The sequence below is a fragment of the Neofelis nebulosa genome, chromosome 11 (assembly GCF_028018385.1).
Source record: "Neofelis nebulosa isolate mNeoNeb1 chromosome 11, mNeoNeb1.pri, whole genome shotgun sequence".
In the NCBI taxonomy this organism is placed as follows: Eukaryota; Metazoa; Chordata; class Mammalia; order Carnivora; family Felidae; genus Neofelis; species Neofelis nebulosa.
In genome coordinates this window covers 83,711,515-83,730,368 of record NC_080792.1, presented here as the reverse complement: position 1 = coordinate 83,730,368, position 18,854 = coordinate 83,711,515, and the positions used below count along the sequence as shown (strand labels likewise).

Below are 18,854 nucleotides of genomic sequence, written 5' to 3'. Positions count from 1 at the left end.
GCCAACCTCTCCCCATTTCCTCCACCCACCAGATGCAGGCAGCCCCCGTTCTCCTTCTTCTGGGAGTCTGGCTTTTTCGGATTGCACATATAAGCGAACCTGCAGGATGTGTCTTCCTCCGTCTGCCTTATTTCACTTCGTGTGATGCCCTCAAAGTTCATCCACGTTGCTGCAAAAGGCAGATTTCCTGCTCTTAATTATTGAGCAAGATTTTTCTTTTTTTTAAATATTTCTTTTAAGGTTTATTCACTTTTTGGGAGACAGAGACAGAGCACGAGTGGGGCAGGGGCAGACAGAGAGGGAGACACAGAATCGGAAGCAGGCTCCAGGTTCCGAGCTGTCTGCACAGAGCCCGATGCGGGGCTCGAACCAGCCGTGAGACCCTGACCTGAGCCGAAGTTGGACACTCAACCGACCGAGCCACCCAGGCGCCCCCATTTTAAATAGTACCTATTTGCCAACTGCTAATGATACACCAGGCCCCATACTAAATGCTTTAGCACACACAGGCTTCTCTATTTAATCTTTACAGCAAGCACCTAGTGGAGACTGGAATCTTAGTTGTGCGGATCACTAAAGTGAGGCTGGCTTGTGCCTTCGTCCCTTCATTCAAGTATCTATCTGGCACCCGAGAGCCAGGCGCTGTCCCGGGCGTGGGGAAATGACAGTGACAGCGACGCGGCCTCTGGAAGCAGGAATCTCACATCCGAGCGAGGAGAGGTGTGTTATAGATAAGTAACAAGCACATTTTTTCGGGGCTCGTGAGTGGCTCTGCTGGGCATTCACAGAACTCGCCAAGGATCAGGGCTGTCGGCTCAGTCCCTGAGCTAGCATTCGAGAGACCTGGGCAGGTGCCCGGGTCAGGGCCACCCTTTTGCAAAAGGCACACCTTTTCCAGGTGCAAGGGGGGGGGCCCGGTACGGAATGCTCCTTTGGGGAGTCACCTTCGTTATTTGCCTGTAGGAAGGATAGACCCTTCAGGATCGGGGTCTTGGAAAAAATTACTCAGCTCCAAACGGCTGGGGAGAAGATGCTGGGTGGGACCCGCTCTGTGCCTCTCGCTGCAGGGGTGATGGTTGCATGCGTGCAGGCACAGACCTCTCATTTTCTGTCCTGGATTCCGTCGGGGCGCCGCCGTGGGAAGGCACGGGCGTGGTCACCACACGCTTGTGTTGTGTTGGAGCGTTGGCTCAGCCCCTCGTGGTCGTGTGCTCTTGGGGTGCAGTGATCCGGGCATTGGGCTTGAGGTGGGTAGAAGGCTGGAAGGCCTGGAATGAAGTCCTGGTGGGACGGAGCCCCGAGCTCTCTTGGGGCTGGTTCCAACCACAGAATTCCTTCACCAAAGCCGAAAAGCAATTGTGTGTTTCAACAGCAGGCGGCTAGTATTTATGGAGCTGCCGGGGTATTTTCTTAGCACGCTGGAGGTTCTGCCTCCCAGAACACCCCACGGCACGCGGCAATCCTCTGCTCTGGTAGATTCGGGGCATTATGGGGCTGGGAGTAGCCCTCGGAGACTGGCTTGGCAGGGAACCTCCGTGAGTTCTGGTATCATTTCATCTCTTTAAGGCAGACATCACAGTGTTGACTTGCGCAGACACATCTGTATTTCTTGTGAAGCACCAGGGACGAGGCCTCCTGTTTTTTGCTTCTTAGTTCCAAAAGGTGAAGGAAGGGCAACCCGCCCCTTCGAACCGCTCCAGGTACTTGCAGTAGTGAGCCTCCCGTCCCCGGAGGCATGTAAGCAGAGGCTGCGTGATTTCCTGGAAGGGAGTTTTCTATTGGGTAAGAAGCTGGACTGAATAGTCTCTGAAATTTTCTGTTCAATTCCGAGTTTCTGGGACATTAAGGAACTGGTTATGTTCAGGGCAAATCAACAGAGATATATATGCAGCGTCCACCAGGTTCTCTGAGGCTTGACCACTCAAGAATCATTTGGTAAGGTTTTTATTTATTTATGTCTGCCTTGAGTCTGAATCGAACTTCTTCCTTTTTTTTATTTTGGCCTAAATTCAGGCACAAAGGTCAGCATAGTCAATTGATGAGGCGTTTGATTTCTAGGTAGTTGTACAGTGGAGATTTAACTTCTGAGCCAGAGTTAAATCCCGCTCTCCCACTCCCCAGCTGCGTGATTTTGAGCAAGTGATTAAACTACACTTCTCTGAGCCTCTGTTTTCCCATCTGTAAAGTAGGACGAGTAGTAGAACTTACCGGATAGGATAGTCGAATGAGATATCCCAGGTAAATAAAGAATTGTCATAGGGCTTAACACAGAGTGAGCGCTTCGTTAACTCTGGTAATTGTTCTTACTCAATAGATTTTTTTTTAAGCTTATTTATTTTTGAGAGAGAGAGAGAGAAGGGGACACAGAATCCGAAGGGGGCTCCAGGCTCCGAGCTGTCAGCACAGAGCCCGACGCGGGGCTCGAACCCACGAACCGTGAGATCATGACCTGAGCCGAAGTCGGACGCTTAACCGACTGGGCCACCCAGGCGCCCCCTCACTCAATAGATATTAACTGAAGGTCCATTAATTGTCAAACCTGGGGAGTCGCGGGCAATCTGTAGGAAGACAAAGGATCCTTCTGCTGTGACTGGAAACTCTTATATTTTCCTACCCTGAATGGATGGCACCAATATGGATGGAGGAAACACACACATGCCTCCTCTTGGCTTTCAAAAAAATCTTCCCACGAGGTCACATTTGGATGAAATCCAAGGCTCGGGTGATGCTCGGGCCGTGATTTTATCAGAATCGGCTTTTCCCGACCAGACTGCACATGCTATTGATATATAATACAGCGTTATTTATTACTTGTTGAATACCTACAGTCTGTTCAGCCCTTTACAAGAGATAAAGAAGATAAGCCCGGGGCCTCGAGGGGTTTGCGATTTGGTTACTCAGATTCAAAGTGCCCCAGATGAGAGTGAATTTGGATGCCCATGGCACGTGAACTACAAATTCGTTGATTCTTCCCATAAAGAGGACAACTGTGAGCGGCTGACCTGAGATCTTCACAGGTTTTCTCCATTGGGGGGGGTAGGGGGAAGATAGCAGATGGTATTAAAAATTAATTGAAAAAAGAAGAGCTCTTTCTAAACTCAAAACCATGGAGCAGGAAGCCATCACAAACCATGAAATGGAGTGAGTTTGCGTTTCCTGGCTTCCTCTGTTGAGACTCGGACTTAAAAAGAAGTTTTTTTTTTTTTTAATGTTTATTTTTGACAGAGAGACAGAGTACAAGCAGGGGAGGGGCAGAGAGAGAGGGAGACACAGAATCCGAAGTAGGTTCCGGGCTCTGAGCTGTCGGCACAGAGCCCGACGCGGGGCTTGAACCCACGGACTGGGAGATCATGACCTGAGCCGAAGTCGGACGCTCAACCGACTGAGCCACCCAGGCGCCCCGCCCCCTAGTAAGCCTCTGACTTAAAAACATTACCGGCCAACTTACTTCCTCTGTGGGGGTGGGTAAGGGGTGGCCGATGGCCTTTTGAAGGCGGAGAAGGAAATATAGATGGATGTCGTTTTGCCTGGAATTTCGGCATAGTTAGGAACATTTCCTTCTGTTCTGGAGGCCCCACCCCGAGGTCCTAGTAAAGCCCAGGTGCTCTTACTGTCGCCCTTGCTCAGTGAAATCATGAAGGTCCGACGGTAAGAACACATTGGCTCATCATCCTTCTGTTTCAAGAAGGGAGACAGACCCCACCGACCCAGTGAAAGAAGGATCTGGATGTTTGCTAGCAAGGTAACGAACTCAGTCCCCAGTTGGCCGATTCTGTCCAGAGTTGCGGGGAAACTGGACAGAGGAGTTCTTCTGAAATGGGAGCCTCCCTTCTTGCCGTCTGTCCAATCCCACGCCCCAGAGAGGAGCTGGGAAGTTACCCTGGACTCTCTCCCTTCCCTTTTTCCCTCCTGTCCATGCAGCCACGGCACTCGAGATTCTAGGTAGTTCTTCTGTCCGTTCTGCTGACACCCGGTCGAGGCCAGCCTTCTCTTTGCATCTAGAAGACAAAAGCGACTTCCTGACGATTTTCTTTGCTGCTGCTCTGTTTTCTTTTAGATGCTGTTTTTATCATTGCGTTCATTCATTCCCAGTAAACGTCTGCTTGCAGTTTGACGCACGCATAGCAAAACGCACTGATGGTCATTTCCACGTTTCCACCAAAGAAAACCAGCCTGTGAGCCGTGCCCCCAGAAACACGACATTCCCAGCCCCCTGGGGGCATCCTGGTTGCCCCTGTCGGCCATCACCTTCCCCCACCCAAGGGCAACCTGACTTCTTACACCCAGTCAGGGCTCCATGTGGTTCTGAAACTTCTATACCATGGAATCCTCCAGGGTGTAGAGGCTGTTTGGCCACAGCGCGGAGTCTGAAGATGCGAGAGTGTTCCGTGACTGATCCATCCGGGAATGGCGGGGACGTCGGAAGGCAAATTTTGCATCGGCTTGCCCGTGGTTTTGCTGTAGACGACAGCAGCCAGTTGAACCGTATGGTGGGTCTCCAGCATCTGCCCCCTACCCGTCCACACCTGGCGTTCCGACTTTCTCATCTCAGACACCCCCCTCCTCCACCCCTGCGCCAGACCTCACGGCTGCAGCCCTTCTCCCGCTGCTTCCATGGGCAAACCGCGAGACTCTTCTCGAGTGCCCCCTGTATTGCAATATTCCTGTGGGTCCCTGCTCAGTGCGCGTACGACCACGCTACCCTTTTCATTAGTTTTGCCTTTTTTTTTTTTTAACGTGTCACCGACAGAATGTTTGCGTGTCGTCCCCCGACCCCATTGTCTCCCGAAGCCCTGGGGGTCTCATTGAGCAACTTTGCACAGGGCAGTGATCTCGAGATAGGAGCGTATCTGCCTCATGGCAGAAAGGATTGCGCTCTCTTGTGTCTGGCTTCCTTCCTTCGGCCTGCGTTTGTGAAATCCGGCTATGTTACAGCCCGCGGCTGTGGACCTGTCCTGCTCCGGGCTGTCTTTTACGACATGGTTGCAGGACAACGCTATTTATCCGTCTCCCCATGGCTGGGCGTTTTGGATTATTTCCCATTTTTGGCAACTGCATACAGGGCGCCTATGGATGATGGATTGTCTTTTGGTGACCACGTGCGTCTTGCAAGTGTTGGCTCCCGGGGTAGGAGTACAGGCAGCTTTAGTAGAAACTTCCAGTTTCCAAGGTGGTTGTACCGATTTGCCCTCCCGACAAAAGTTAATGAGATGTCCTCGGTTGTCTGTGTTTTGCCAACTCTGGTATCCCAAAAAAATAAATATTTGGTCTTTGTCCCTGGTGCTTGGCACACAGCTCCTAAAACCCTTGGAGTTTCCCGTATGGTGATTGTCTTTCTAATGAGATGGCGGGTGGCTGGGGAAGCTTCTAGAATGGGGGATGGTCACCAGAAAGACCGAGGTATGATTTTAGGGTCGGGAAGTTCAGCCCCCCTCCGACCTCTGGGGAGCGAAGAGGGGCTAGAGATTGAGTTAATCACTCATGGCCGGCGGGTTAATCCATGCTGCCTTTGTGATGAATCCTCCATAAAAATCCCTCAACAATAGGGTTCTGAAAGCTTCTGGATTGGGGAACACATCAGGATGCTGGGGAGGGTGGAAGAAACAGAAACAGCGTGGAAGCTCCACGGACCCCCATCCCCACCCCAAACCTTCCCCTAAGGTGTCTCTTCTACTTAGCTGTTCCCGGGGTGTGTCCTTTGGGATAAACCAGTAAACGTAAGTAAACTGTTTTTTGAATTCTTTGAGGGATTCTAGGAAAGAATCCGATGAATGTCTCACCTCTACTCTTTCTCTCTCTCTCTCTCTCTCTCTTTCTTTAATATTCATTTATTTTCAAGAGAGAGAAAGTGCGAGCAGGGGAGGGGCAGAGAGAGAGGGGGAGACACAGAATCCGAAGCAGGCTCCAGGCTCTGAGCTGTCGGCACAGAGCCTGACGTGGGGCTCGAACCCACGAACCGCGAGATCGTGACCGGGGCCAAGGTCGGACGCTCAACCTGTTGAGCCACCCAGGTGCCCCTGACCTCTACTCTTGACCTATCCGATACTATCACCCTGCCCAACAGCCAGGGTGAACTTAAAATATGCACCTGTAATCATGTCCCTTCCTTATTAAAAACGCCTGGTCACTCTAGGTTGCCCCGATGACAAAGTACAGACCCCTAAGGAGCCCCTGACTTCCGCCTCCTGCCAGTCTCCGTGCTGGTTTCACTCCATCCTATCTGGATTCCTTCAAATTCTCTGAACACGCTTGACTCTGTCTCGTAACCCCATCTTTGCAATAATGTACCCCTTGTCTGGCACACTATGCCAGCCCGCTCCTTTCTCCGGAATGAACTTCTGATCGTCCTTCATGCGTCCTGTTAATAAAAGCATCCCTCCGGCGGCATCTAACTCACCTCTCACGTGTGCTTACGTCCGGGGGCAGCAAACCATGACCCGTGTGCCGAATCCTGTCCACCATCTGCTTTTGCAAGTAAAGGTTTATTAAAACACAACTCTGCCCTCCCAGTATATGTTCCCTGTAGCTGTTTTTGTGATACAGTAGCCAGAGTTGAGTAGCCGAGACAGAGACCATGCAAAGCTTCAAAAAATGTATTATCTGGCCCTTTGAAGGCGAAGTTTGTCAACCTCTGGGTTAGGTCTCCCAGTGCCTGTGCTCCAGTGGCCCTGTGTATTTTAGAACGCTTTATTAGACATGATTTATCAATGAATTACCAAAACTACCCTGAATTGCTAAGGAAGATGTGGCTAGTTGCCTTTACAAAATCCTTTCTCTTAGGGGCGCCTGGGTGGCTCAGTTGGTTAAGCGTCCGACTTCGGCTCAGGTCACCATCTCGCGGTATGTGAGTTCTAGCCCCGCGTTGGGCTCTGTGCTGACAGCTCAGAGCCTGGAGCCTGTTTCAGATTCTGTGTCTCCCTCTCTCTCTGACCCTCCCCCGTTCATGCTCTGTCTCTCTCTGTCTCAAAAATAAATACACGTTAAAAAAAAAAATTAAAAAAAAAAAAACAACAAAATCCTTTCTCTCCTATTTCCATAGAAATGGACCCCGATCTCATGGTAATGGCCACGCACCGGTTAAAAAGCTCTGTTTCTGAACTTGCCTTGTCGCTCATTATGTTCGTATGACTAAGTTTTGACCGTTGGTAGGTAAGTGGAAATGTGCATGATGCCTTGGGAAAACGGATTCACACAAGGGACTCAGCTGCGAATGCACCTTTTTTGTCCTCTCCTGACTAATTTCTGTACCGCAGTGTGGAATACTGATGTGATGGCTGGACCTCCGGCAGCTACCTTAAACCATGAGGTCACTCAGTTATGGTGGAGAAAGATAGAAGGAGCTTACCTCTGCCTCCCTGAGAGCTTGCTGGAATTGCCATATCGTTCCTGATCACCCCCTTCAGGGATTCTTTATGTGAGAAAAGGTGAAATCTGAAGGATTTAAGCCACTTGTAGTTGGGCTTCAATACCCAACCAATATAATTTGGGACCTTATTTCCTTTGATTTCTTTCCCTTTCTCTCCCCTCCACTTGGACTTCTTTTGGTAAGACAAATCTAAACATGTCCTTCTTTCTGTGATAATTTTTCCAGACTTCCATCTTGGTCTGACACTGCATTTGAGCTCCGATGTTGCAATGAACCTCTATCCGACAAACTGCCAGCAAGGCTCCTTCTTTTTCTTAATCCTGCTTAAGCCTCCCAGTTTTTGACACCTGTCCTCTACCTTTCTTCTAGAACACTCATAGCTTGGAGAAAGAAGTGTTACTAATGTTTTTGGGATGGGAATCAAGTTCCCTTTCCTTCGACCTTTAGTTGTTCACTTAGGAGACAGAAACTTACTAGCCCGTACTAAGTGCCAGGCATCAGGCGCACAGCCCTCAGGGGGCTTTCACTGTAATATCCCAAATGGACAACAGCCGTTTCTTTTGCTTAAACGCCCCCCTCCCCCCCGCCCCTGACACCACCAATTTTCTACCTATGGATATACATCTGTCTACCTGTCAAGGCGTCGTATATCGTAAGAGGGAGGTTTCCAAATAGAAATATGTTTGTTACAAAACCCCTAAAGGACAAGATGATTTAACTGCAGAGGTTAGCAAACTGGTTACCAGCAGCCAAATCCAGTCCGACACCTGTTTTTGGTAAGGTTCTAGAACGAAGAATGGTTTTTGCCCTTTTCAGTGGTTGACAGTAAAAAACAAAACGAAAGCAAAGGGAGATTAGCATTTTGGCCCGCGTGAAATGCATATGAAACTCAAATGTTAGCATCGCTAATAAAGTTTTTATTGGAACGCGGTCACGTCCATTCATTTGTGTATTATTTATGGCCACTTTTGCATTATAACGACGGAGCTGAGGAGCTGTGACAGAGACCATAGGGCCCACAAAACCTGAAACATTTACTCTCTGACCCTTTGTGGGGAAATTTTTGCTGGCTCCTGATTTGATGGAACCCTCCCCCCACCCAGCCCCAAATACAGTGAGGAAATAATCACAGGGTTTGGCACAGACACTAAGATGCCCAATGGTTCTTTGTAAGGCACTTTCATAGTGAGTAGTATTTCCCCCATCATTCAGTTTTCCTCCTCTAGCTCCGATCCTGGGGAACAATACCATGAGATCCTCAGTTCTAGACCTTCACCTGGCAAAATTCAAGGGACCTCCCCAAGGCGAGATGTGATTCTCTCATGGGGGAGGAGAAAGGGACCCAGGGAAGGATCGTCAGTCAAGAACTTTTGCCGAGGACTCAGGGAGCTCAGGCAGATCTTTGGTTTCGCCAAGGTTGAGGAGTTCACCAGTGATGGGAATGTCCAACTGCCCAGCTCTGGGAATGGGGACGTGGAGGGAGCCCAGGGGGACTTGGTCAGCCCCCGGCTGCACACGCTCCTGGGGTGGCCGCGGAGGCCAAGGGTGCAAGCGCACCAGGTATTTGCAAAGTCAAAGTCCCGGATCCTCGTGGCGTTCCACGGGAACTTGATGTTTTTCACTGTAGTTGAAGTTGATTTGTTTTATATTTACCCCATGAGGTCAGGGGAACCAGGATGTAACATCAGTCCATGCCCTTTCCCTAAGTGTTTCTAATCCCTCCACCACGACATGAATGCTCCGTGCTTTCTCCCTCCCCTTCGCACCCTAAATTTTGTTCCCGCCATCAGGCCAACTTGGAGGAAGCCTTCGCTAAGCCAAAGAGGCTCTCGATCATTGGGTCTGCGCCTAAGTGAGGCCAGCCAGTTTGTTTGACTTTATGACGCTCCGTATTGCTGCCTTTATTTTGGTAACATCGTGTACTAATAGAACCTAGTATTTTTCTTAAAAACAAAACAACCGACAACTTACTTGTTTCACATTTGCTAACATCAGTGAATGGATGATACCCGTCTCAACTAATGAATTTTCTTGGGACAGGAAGTGCAAATGTCCAAGACGAGAGAGCAGGGAGGGGGCTATCCTTCAAGAGGGTGGTGGAACAAGAAACATTTTATTCTTTACTGAAACGGGAGTTCTGGGCTCGGGGTTGAAAAAATGACGCAACGTATGCATTCATTCTTCATGTGAAAGATTTATATGATACAGAAGAATTTTGAGTAAAATGTCCAGAGCTCTCCTTTTTAGTTCCCACCCCTCAGGACCTCCCTGAAAACAGTGACACCAGCAGCCTGGTGTCTGTCTTTGAGCTCCTTGATTTTGTGATGGATTTTTTTTCCCATGGATGGTGGCTTATCGTTGGCCATGATAAGCAACATGGTGGGGGGCATACTTGTAAATATGCAAGCAGTTTTGCAGGATGGAGTCCTAGAGGTGGAAATGCTGGGTCACACAAGACGAATAGGGGCACTTGGGTGGCTCAGGTCATGATCTCACAGTTTGTGGGTTCGAGCCCCGCGTCGGGCTCTGTGCTGACAGCTCAGAGCCTGGAGCCTGCTTCCGATTCTGTCTTCCTCTCTCTCTGTCCCTCCCCAGCTTGCACTCTGTCTCTCTCTCTCTCTCTCTCTCAAAAATAAACATTAAAAAAAAAAGATGTAGAGTTTAGATTTTGATAGAGAAGTGCCGATTTGCTTTCCAGAAAGATATTCCGCATTTTAACACACCCAGCAGTAATGGTCTTCCTGCACTTTCACCAATATTGGATATTATTATTATTATTATTATTATTATTATTTTTAAATGTAATTTATTGCCAAATTGGTTTCCATACGACACCCAGTGCTCATCCCAACAGGTGCCCTCCTCAGCGGCCATCAGCCACATTCCCCTCCCTGGATATTGTTAATTGAAAAACCAACTGCCCCTTAGCCAAGAACGATGGCTTACTGTTATTTCTTTTAGAGGGAAACTTATTGGAATATAATTCATATACAAGAAAATTTACCCTTCTTAGGATAAAGTTTGATGAATTTGATACGTATCCATTGCCACAACCAAGAGACAGAACACTTTCATCACCCAGAAGTGTTTCCTTGTGTCCCTTTCTTTAAAGTTTTTATTTATTTATTTTTGAGGGGGAGAGAGAGAGAGAGCGCGCACACAAGCAGGGGAGGGGCAGAGAGAGGGGGGCGACAGAGGATCTGAAGTGGGCTCTGTGTATACAGTAGAGAGCCTGCTGTGGGGCTCGAACTCACGAACCATGAGGTCACGACCTGAGCCAAAGGGAGACGCTTAACCAACTGAGCCGCCCAGGCACCCCCCTTGTGTCCCTTTCTAATTGGTTCCCTTCCCCCACCTCCAGCCTCTGGGAACCACTGATTTGTTTTCTGTTTGTTTAGACTTAGCATTTCCAGGATGTCGTAGAAATGGAAGTTATATCACGGAGTCTTTGGTGTCTGGCTTCTTTCACTTAATAGAATGAATGCCTTTGAGATTTCTCCATGTTTCTGTATGTGACAGGGGTTGGTTCCTTTTTATTGTTGTGTCGTATTCCACCCCACAGATACACCGCGGTCTGTTTATTCAGCCATCAGCTGATGGGCGTTTGGGTCATTTCAATAGTGTAGGTGATAGTAAAGAGTTACGATGGAAATATTAATATTCATTTTTAGGTCTTGTGGCAACACGTTTGAGTTTCCCTCGGGCGAATGAATACCCAGCAATGGAGTTTGTGGGTTTCATCGTTAGTATATGGCTAACTTCATAATAAATGGCAAACTTTTAATTTATTTATTTATTTATTTATTTTTATTATTTTTTTTATTTATTTATTTTTTTTTTTAATTTTTTTTTTTTCAACGTTTTTTATTTATTTTTGGGACAGAGAGAGACAGAGCATGAACGGGGGAGGGGCAGAGAGAGAGGGAGACACAGAATCGGAAACAGGCTCCAGGCTCCGAGCCATCAGCCCAGAGCCTGACGCGGGGCTCGAACTCACGGACTGCGAGATCGTGACCTGGCTGAAGTCGGACGCTTAACCGACTGCGCCACCCAGGCTCCCCTATTTTTATTATTTTTTTAAGGTTTATTTATTTTTGAGACAGAGAGAGACAGAGCATGAACGGGGGAGGGGCAGAGAGAGAGGGAGACACAGAATCGGAAGTAGGCTCCAGGCTCTGAGCCATCAGCCCAGAGCCCGATGCGGGGCTTGAACTCACGGATCGTGAGATCGTGACCTGAGCCGAAGTCGGACGCTTAACCGACTGGGCCACCCAGGCGCCCCCAAACTTTTTATTTTTAAAAATATTTTTTAATCTTTATTTATTTTTGAGAGAGAGAGAGACAGAGTGCAAGTGGGGGAGGGGCAGAGAGAGAAGGAGACACAGGATCCCGAACAGGCTCCAGGCTCTGAGCTGTCAGCACAGAGCCCGACGTGGGGCCTGAACCCACGAACCGTGAGATCGTGACCCGAGCCAAAGTCGGATGCTTCACTGACTGAGCCACCCAGGTGCCCCTGTCAAACTGTTTTTAAAGTGGTTTGTAGCGTTTTGCCTCCCCACCTTGGATTATTGGCTGGGGCTGCCGTAACAAAGTACCACGGGCGGGGGGCTTCGACAACCAAAGTGCGTTGTCTCACAGCCCTGGAGGCTACAAGTCCAAGTCCGAGATCAAGGTGTTGGCAGGGTTGATTTCTCCCGGGGCCTCCCTCCCTGGTTTGTAGATGACTGTCTTCTCCTTGGGGTTTTACATGATCTTCCCTCTGCGGGTGTCTGTGTCCAAACCTCCTCTTCTTATGAGGACACCAGTCATTATAGCCCACCTCCCGTGACCTCATTTCAACTCAACCACCTCTTTAGAATATATATATTATAAGTTTATTTATTTATTTTGAGAGAGAGAACAAGAGAGCAAGAGCGGGCAGGGGCAGAGGGAGAGGGAGAGCGAGAATCGCCAACGTGGGGCTTGAACTCAGGAACCAACTGCGAGATCAGGACCTGAACCAAAACCAAGAGTCAGACGCTCAATTGACTGAGCCACCCAGGCGCCCTTCATCCACCTCCTTAAAGAGCCTGTCACCAAATTCAGTCACATTCAGATTGCTGGGAGTTAGAACTTCAACCTTTGCTTGGCAGGTGGCGGGGTGGGGGTGGGGGGACGACGACACAACTCAGCCTGTGACGTCCATCATCAAGATGTGAGTCTTCTGGTCATCCGACACCTTCACCAACACCGGGTATCATCGGTCCTTTTACCTTTTGTCATTCTGGGAGTGTGTCGGCCTCACTGCTTTTTTACTGTGCCCATTTTTATTTTCTTTGCAAGCCAAGAACAGCACTGGTGTCTGTAAGTTAGCTCAGTGCTGTTAGGGAGAAGGCCAGGGTCACTGTTGTATCCCCATAATGACCAGCCAGTGTGCCAGACCGGGTCATTGTGTGGAGTCCAAGGACGTGTGGATGGTTCAGTGCAAACCTGGTGCCACTCCTTGAAAAGTGAGCTTTGTCTGGCAGACACTGGGAGGCTCTCACACATTCTTGGACTCAAGGAAAAATTGTGAAAACATTAGAAGTCAGACGCGGTCAACGCTTGGCGGGGGCTGGTGGTTTCAGCTTTCTCAAGATAACACTCCAGAGGGCAGACTGGCAAGTGGGAGGTTCTAGAAAAATAGAATCCGATAAAATGAGGGAGAGATTTATTACCTGGGAGGGAGCTGCTTTGGCTGAGGGAGGGGGCGGGGCAGGGCAAGTCATAGCTTACTGGATTGATTATGATCAAGGTTGCTTAACCGGACAGTGTCATTCAAGGTGACGTTAGACCTTATCCTTGGACGCTGGGCTTCAACCGAGCAGAATGAACTGATAAGTGACATACTTCTTAATAATAACCCTTCCAAGTGGTGGGGGATATTTAGATACAGATATAATTATCTATCTATCTATCTATCTATCTATCTATCTATCTATCTATCATCTAAGATGTCTATCTATCTATCATCTAAGATGTCTATCTATCTATCTATCTATCTATCTATCTATCATCTAAGATATCTATCTATCATCTAAGATATCTGTCAATCATCTAAGATATCTATCTATCTATCATCTAAAATTATCTATCTATCTATCTATCTATCTATCTATCTATCTATCATCTAAGATGTCTATCTATGTGTCTATGTATCTATGTATCTATGTATCTATGTATCTATGTATCTATCTATCTATCTATCTATCTATCTATCTATGTATCTATCTATCTATCATCTAAGATATCTATCTATCATCTAAGATATCTGTCTGTCAATCATCTAAGATATCTATCTATCTATCTATCTATCATCTAAGATGTCTATCTATCATCTAAAATTATCTATCTATCTATCTATCTATCTATCTATCTATCTATCTATCATCTAAGATGTCTATCTATCTATGCATCTATCTATCTATCTATCTATGTATCTATCTATATCTATCTATCTATCTATCATCTAAGATATCTATCTGCCAATCATCTAAGATATCTATCTATCTATCTATCTATCATCTAAAATTATCTATCTATCTATCTATCTATCTATCTATCTATCTATCTATCATCTAAGATGTCTATCTATCTATGTATCTATCTATCTATGTATGTATGTATCTATCTATCTATGTATCTATGTATCTATGTATCTATGTATCTATCTATCTATCTATCATCTAAGATATCTATCTATGTATCTATGTATCTCTCTATGTATCTATGTATCTATCTATCAATCATCTAAGATGTCTATCTATCTATCTATCTATCTATCTATCTATCATCTAAGGTATCTGTCTATCATCTAAGATATCTATCTATCCATCATCTAAGATGTCTATCTATCTATCTATCTATCTATCTATCTATCTATCATCTACCTAATTATAGAGATAGATAGATACATAGATAGATAGATAGGTAGATAGATGAATTGATTATCTATGTGATGTGGGACAAGTGGCTTTACCTTGCTAAGTCTTAAGTTTTCCCATATGTTAAGAGGGGGGAAATTTTGTATTTCTTTTTGGGTTATAGTTTTAACAGGTAGGTAAGTAGGTAGATAGATAGATCGATGATAGATATCTTAGATAGATCGATGATAGCTCGATGATAGCTCGATCGATAGATCGATAGATAGATATCTTTTGTAATAGAATCTGTTCTTTTCTGTGTGTGGGGATGCTTCCATTTCAGAATCAACGCACAAAAATTCTCTTCCGCTCCTTCATCTCCCCGTTGCTTCCCCTTGCCCCCGCCACGCCCAGACCCAAGCCCACAAAAGCAACTCGGAAAGATGTAGAGGGATATTACAATTGATTGGCCTCCCACGGATGGTGCGTACATGTCTTGTCGTTAGTGGGGAGGCTGACAGGGGGCCGAGTAATAGAATGATTCGGCCTACAAGACAGCTCCTCCTTGATGAACAATCAGACACAAATGTCAATAACAATTAGATTGTCTGCAAGCTACAGTCACTTAGGGCTCCCCGAGCCTGTCCACAGGGCCTGGATTGAAACCCTCAGCCTCGTGAACTCCAAATCAGGTTTGGCATCGGGAATGAAAAGCCATCAGCTGTAATAGCATTAGGAGGCTGTTGGTCGAAGACGTGCAAAGGGCTTCGAATCAGGCTCTGGTCCTCGTGGGTCGCAAGGGTAGAGAGCGACTGCCTGGAAGGAGGAGATGGGAGGGGAAGCCGGAGAGGGGTGGGGCAGGGGGCACCCAGGTGCACATGGGGGCTGGCGAGGAGCGATGCCGCTTACCAGCAAGGGGTCCAGAGGAGCGGAGTCCTGAATGTGAGTCCTGACTCCGCCATTTGTAAGTCGCGTGACCTCAGGCAAATGCGGTTTAGTGTCTGAGTTTCTTCATCTGGAATTAGGGATGTCACACGACCTAAAAAGAGGCGGCGTCATGTTACAGGGTTGTGCGCTAAGGAATCACCACAATGAATTATTATTATTGGCAGAACAGCAGGTGGTCGATAAAGTTAGCTTCTGCGTGTCTGGTGTGGCCCTGGTTTATGCGCCAGAGCTCAGAGTCCCCACGATGCCCCACTTTGACGTGGAGCAGACAGCATCGTGTATATCAGGCACTTAACTCCGCGCCTGGCATTTAATAAATCATGATTATCTTCACAAAACCTCCCCCTAGGGTGGTGCAGGGGACGCCAGAAAAAGAGAAAACCAGAGAGCGACATGGCCCGGAAGATTAAAAACTCGATTTTTCTCAGTCCCTAACCTGTCGAAGGGCCCCGTCGTTCAGGCAAGAGGGAGACGGACATGGAAAGTCATGGGCAGCAAAGGGTTCTGCCCTCGTGTCTGCTTCCTCGGCGACTCACCTGTGTGATTCAGGCTCTGTGTGTTTGGAGGAGAAAATCTGGGAGCAGAGGAGAGGAGGGGGAATCAGGATTTCAAAGACAGGACCCCTTCCGGGTTGGAGGAAGAGGTGGGAAGGAAGAGATGAGATACTTCGCAGCCACGCAGACCTGGCTCTGGAGTGCTGAGCAGTGGGTTCCCTTCTGGTAATTGTAGGGCGGGGAGCACCCCTAGCTGACCCAGGTAGAGAGTTTGGCCTTGAAGGATCTTAATTTCCATGGCGAATCTGCCTGTTAATTTCGGCGCGCCTGAAGCTCATCCCTTGGCCTGTCTCTTCCACTGTGTTCCATTCTTTCCCATCTCAACCCACACCCTTCGCCTTGACCTGCTGACCATCCCATCCGCAAAGAACGTGGATTCTGAGGTTGGACAGACGTTGGTTCCAATTTCGGCTGCAGAATGGTTAGCTGTGCGATGTGGGACAAGTGGCTTAGTTTTCCCATAGGTACAAAGGGGGAAAGTTGCGTATCTCCTGGTGGGTTGTAGGACGTCCTTGGGCTCTTGTCGTCTGCTGCTGCATAACCAACAGGCCTGCACCTTAGTGGGTTGAAACGGTGAGTCAGATTTGTTTTGCTCATCAGTGTGACGTCAGGTAGAGCTCACTGGGGACACCCCGTGGGCTCCACTTGGGGACCATTGTAGTCGTCACCCTGCTGAGAGGCTGGGGGCTGTCATCATTTGGGGGCTTGCCCCCCTTATGTCTGCTGATTGGTGAGGCCTCTGTTGGGTCGGGTGGCCAGAACACCCACGTGGGTCTTCTCCGTGTGGCGACCTGGCTTCCTGACAAGATCAGGGCCAGGTCCCCACGATGGGCATGCACAGAGAGAAGGCCCGGTGGAAGACACATTCACTGCCTTTTATGAGCCCCCCTGGAGGTCACAGAAGGTCCCTTCTGCTGCTTTCTGTTCATCAAGGCAGTCACACAATTCCAGCCAGTTTTGAGGGGAGCAGAAAGGCTTCATCGGTTGGTTGGGGCGGGGGGCGAGCGGCAAAGTTCTGGAAGGGCATATGGGCCCGGCAGTATGCTGTGGCCATTGTTTTGAAAATCCACTGTGACAGTTAATATACGTATAGATCTCTGAGTAGTAGTTGGCACACAGGAAGTTGATTCTATCTCGAGTTCAAGTTCTTCCCGCAGCCAGAAATTGCAGGATCGTGGACAGCGGAGATTGTATAATTCCCAGTTACTCTGCACTGGGCAAGACCCAGGGGGGGATACTCGGAAAGTGTTTGTTGGATGATTAATGAGTGATTTTTTTTTTTTTTTTTAATGAATAGCGTTTTTCAAAATTTTTTATTTTTTAGTGTTTATTATTTTGAGAGAGAGAGAGAGAGAGAGTGAGCAGGGGAGGGGCAGAGAGAGAGGGAGACACAGAATCCGAAGTGGGCTCCGGGCTCCGAGCCGTCGGCACAGAGCCCGACGTGGGGCTCGAACCCACGAACTGTGAGATCCTGACCTGAGCCGTAGTGGGACGCTCAACCGACTGAGCCGCCCAGGCGCCCCAATGAGTGATTTTTTTAATACTTCGATGCAGTGATCCTCAGAACTGATGGCTGATCAGAATCACTAAAGAAGATGGTAAAAATATCTCCAGGTTCTACCCGGGACCTACTCAATCTGAATCTCTAAGGCTGGGGTCTGGGGATAAGCATTTTTTGTGACCTCCTCCAGTGGTTCAGAGGTAGTCAGTGTGACGACGGGCATTTCCAAACCATTGGTTTTCCGCAGGAGAATCCAAGATTCCAAGGATGAAAGAGAGTCGACCCATTTTATAGATGGACAAACCGAGACTCTGTGGACGAAAGCACTTGCCCAAAGGCATACCGCAAGTCAGAGTCCCTTCTGAAAATCAGTGGCGAAAGCACTCCAAGGCGCTGTGGCTGGTTGGGGAGGGCAGTATTTTTGGATCTGGAGTTCAGTGGTGGTGGCGAGAAAACTTGGGGGTTTCTCTACGTTGGCAGTTCTCACATTTGACTTTTTCATCGGTTTCTCTCCCTTTTATTCTTTTGCCGCATTCGAGTAACATCTGGCAGTTAATTTGCCTCCTATTTGTTTTCTTTCAACGGGCTCACTTTTTTCCATAAACAAACTGAACCCCCTCCTAAGTCACAGTGGCCTCAAAACCAGGGGGCTGTTGCCTTAATTCCACGCTTGTCCCTACACATATCGAAAGGGGCACGTAACTACTTACCTTAACGAAAGCTTTGCCTGTGTGGCACCTAAAAATCATCTCCCGCGCAGTGAGAGGCACGTGCCTCCGGCAGGATCGGCCGCAGAATTGGTGGGCCCAGTGCAAAAATGGAACGTGGAACGTGCAAAATGAAAACGCGGGCCCTCTCGTCCACCAATCACTTGGAATTTCAAGACCATGGGCAGGGCCTTCAAGCCAGCGCTGGGCCCTTCTGAGTGCACGGCCACTGCATGCCCACGAGGCCAGCCCCGGTCCGGGTTTGGGAAGCGCTGTTTCCAGTGGGACTGATTGTCTAGCTCAGGTCAGGTTCCTGGAGCAAAGGACGTTGGGCATCTGCCCCGCCCTCTCCCCCCCACCCCGGCAACATTTGAGGGGCACCCGGGAATCAAAAGCCTGGTGGCCAAGTGTGGGGTCTTTATGCGGCCAGGACACCTGCTAAGCCTCTAGCCCGGCAGGAATCCTGAGCCCAGTAGGGCTGGGAGACCTGTTTCCTCAAGGGACCAGGAAAAACGTAAGAGGGATGTTCTCCAAAGTGGAGCTCGGAGGGATGTGTTTGTTCTCTGTGTGGCCAATGCTCACGTGCGGGGATAAATATTTTCCTCTCGTTGTCGTGGAAAGGGGTGGGACGGAGGAGCCAGAGGAACAGAATGAGCTGGAGGAGGCGGGAGAGAAGGGACGGATAATAAACAAGAAAATTGGGAAAAAAAAAAAAAAAGGAAAAAATTTTAGTGGATTTCTAGAGCCCTCAAAATAGTTTCGACATCCTTTCTGGCCCGGCTGTTGCCTTGTTACCTTTAGGTGCCTGCCAATATCTGGGAAAAACTCGGGCTCCTGGCTTCGGGGATCAAAATACTGGGAGTGTGTATCGCTTAGAGCAAAGCGTCAGGGGACCCG

At 48.4% G+C, this 18,854-nt stretch overlaps 1 long non-coding RNA gene across 1 annotated transcript in view; it reads left to right on the top strand.

Moving 5' to 3' along the window:
* The first annotated feature begins 538 nt into the window (after window positions 1-538).
* Window positions 539-18,854, top strand: part of LOC131489295 (uncharacterized) — a 116,583-nt gene continuing 98,267 nt past the window's right edge. Inside the window, exon 1 of the long non-coding RNA XR_009250470.1 lies at window positions 539-720. This is a non-coding gene — a long non-coding RNA (uncharacterized LOC131489295). The remainder of the gene's footprint in view (window positions 721-18,854) is intronic.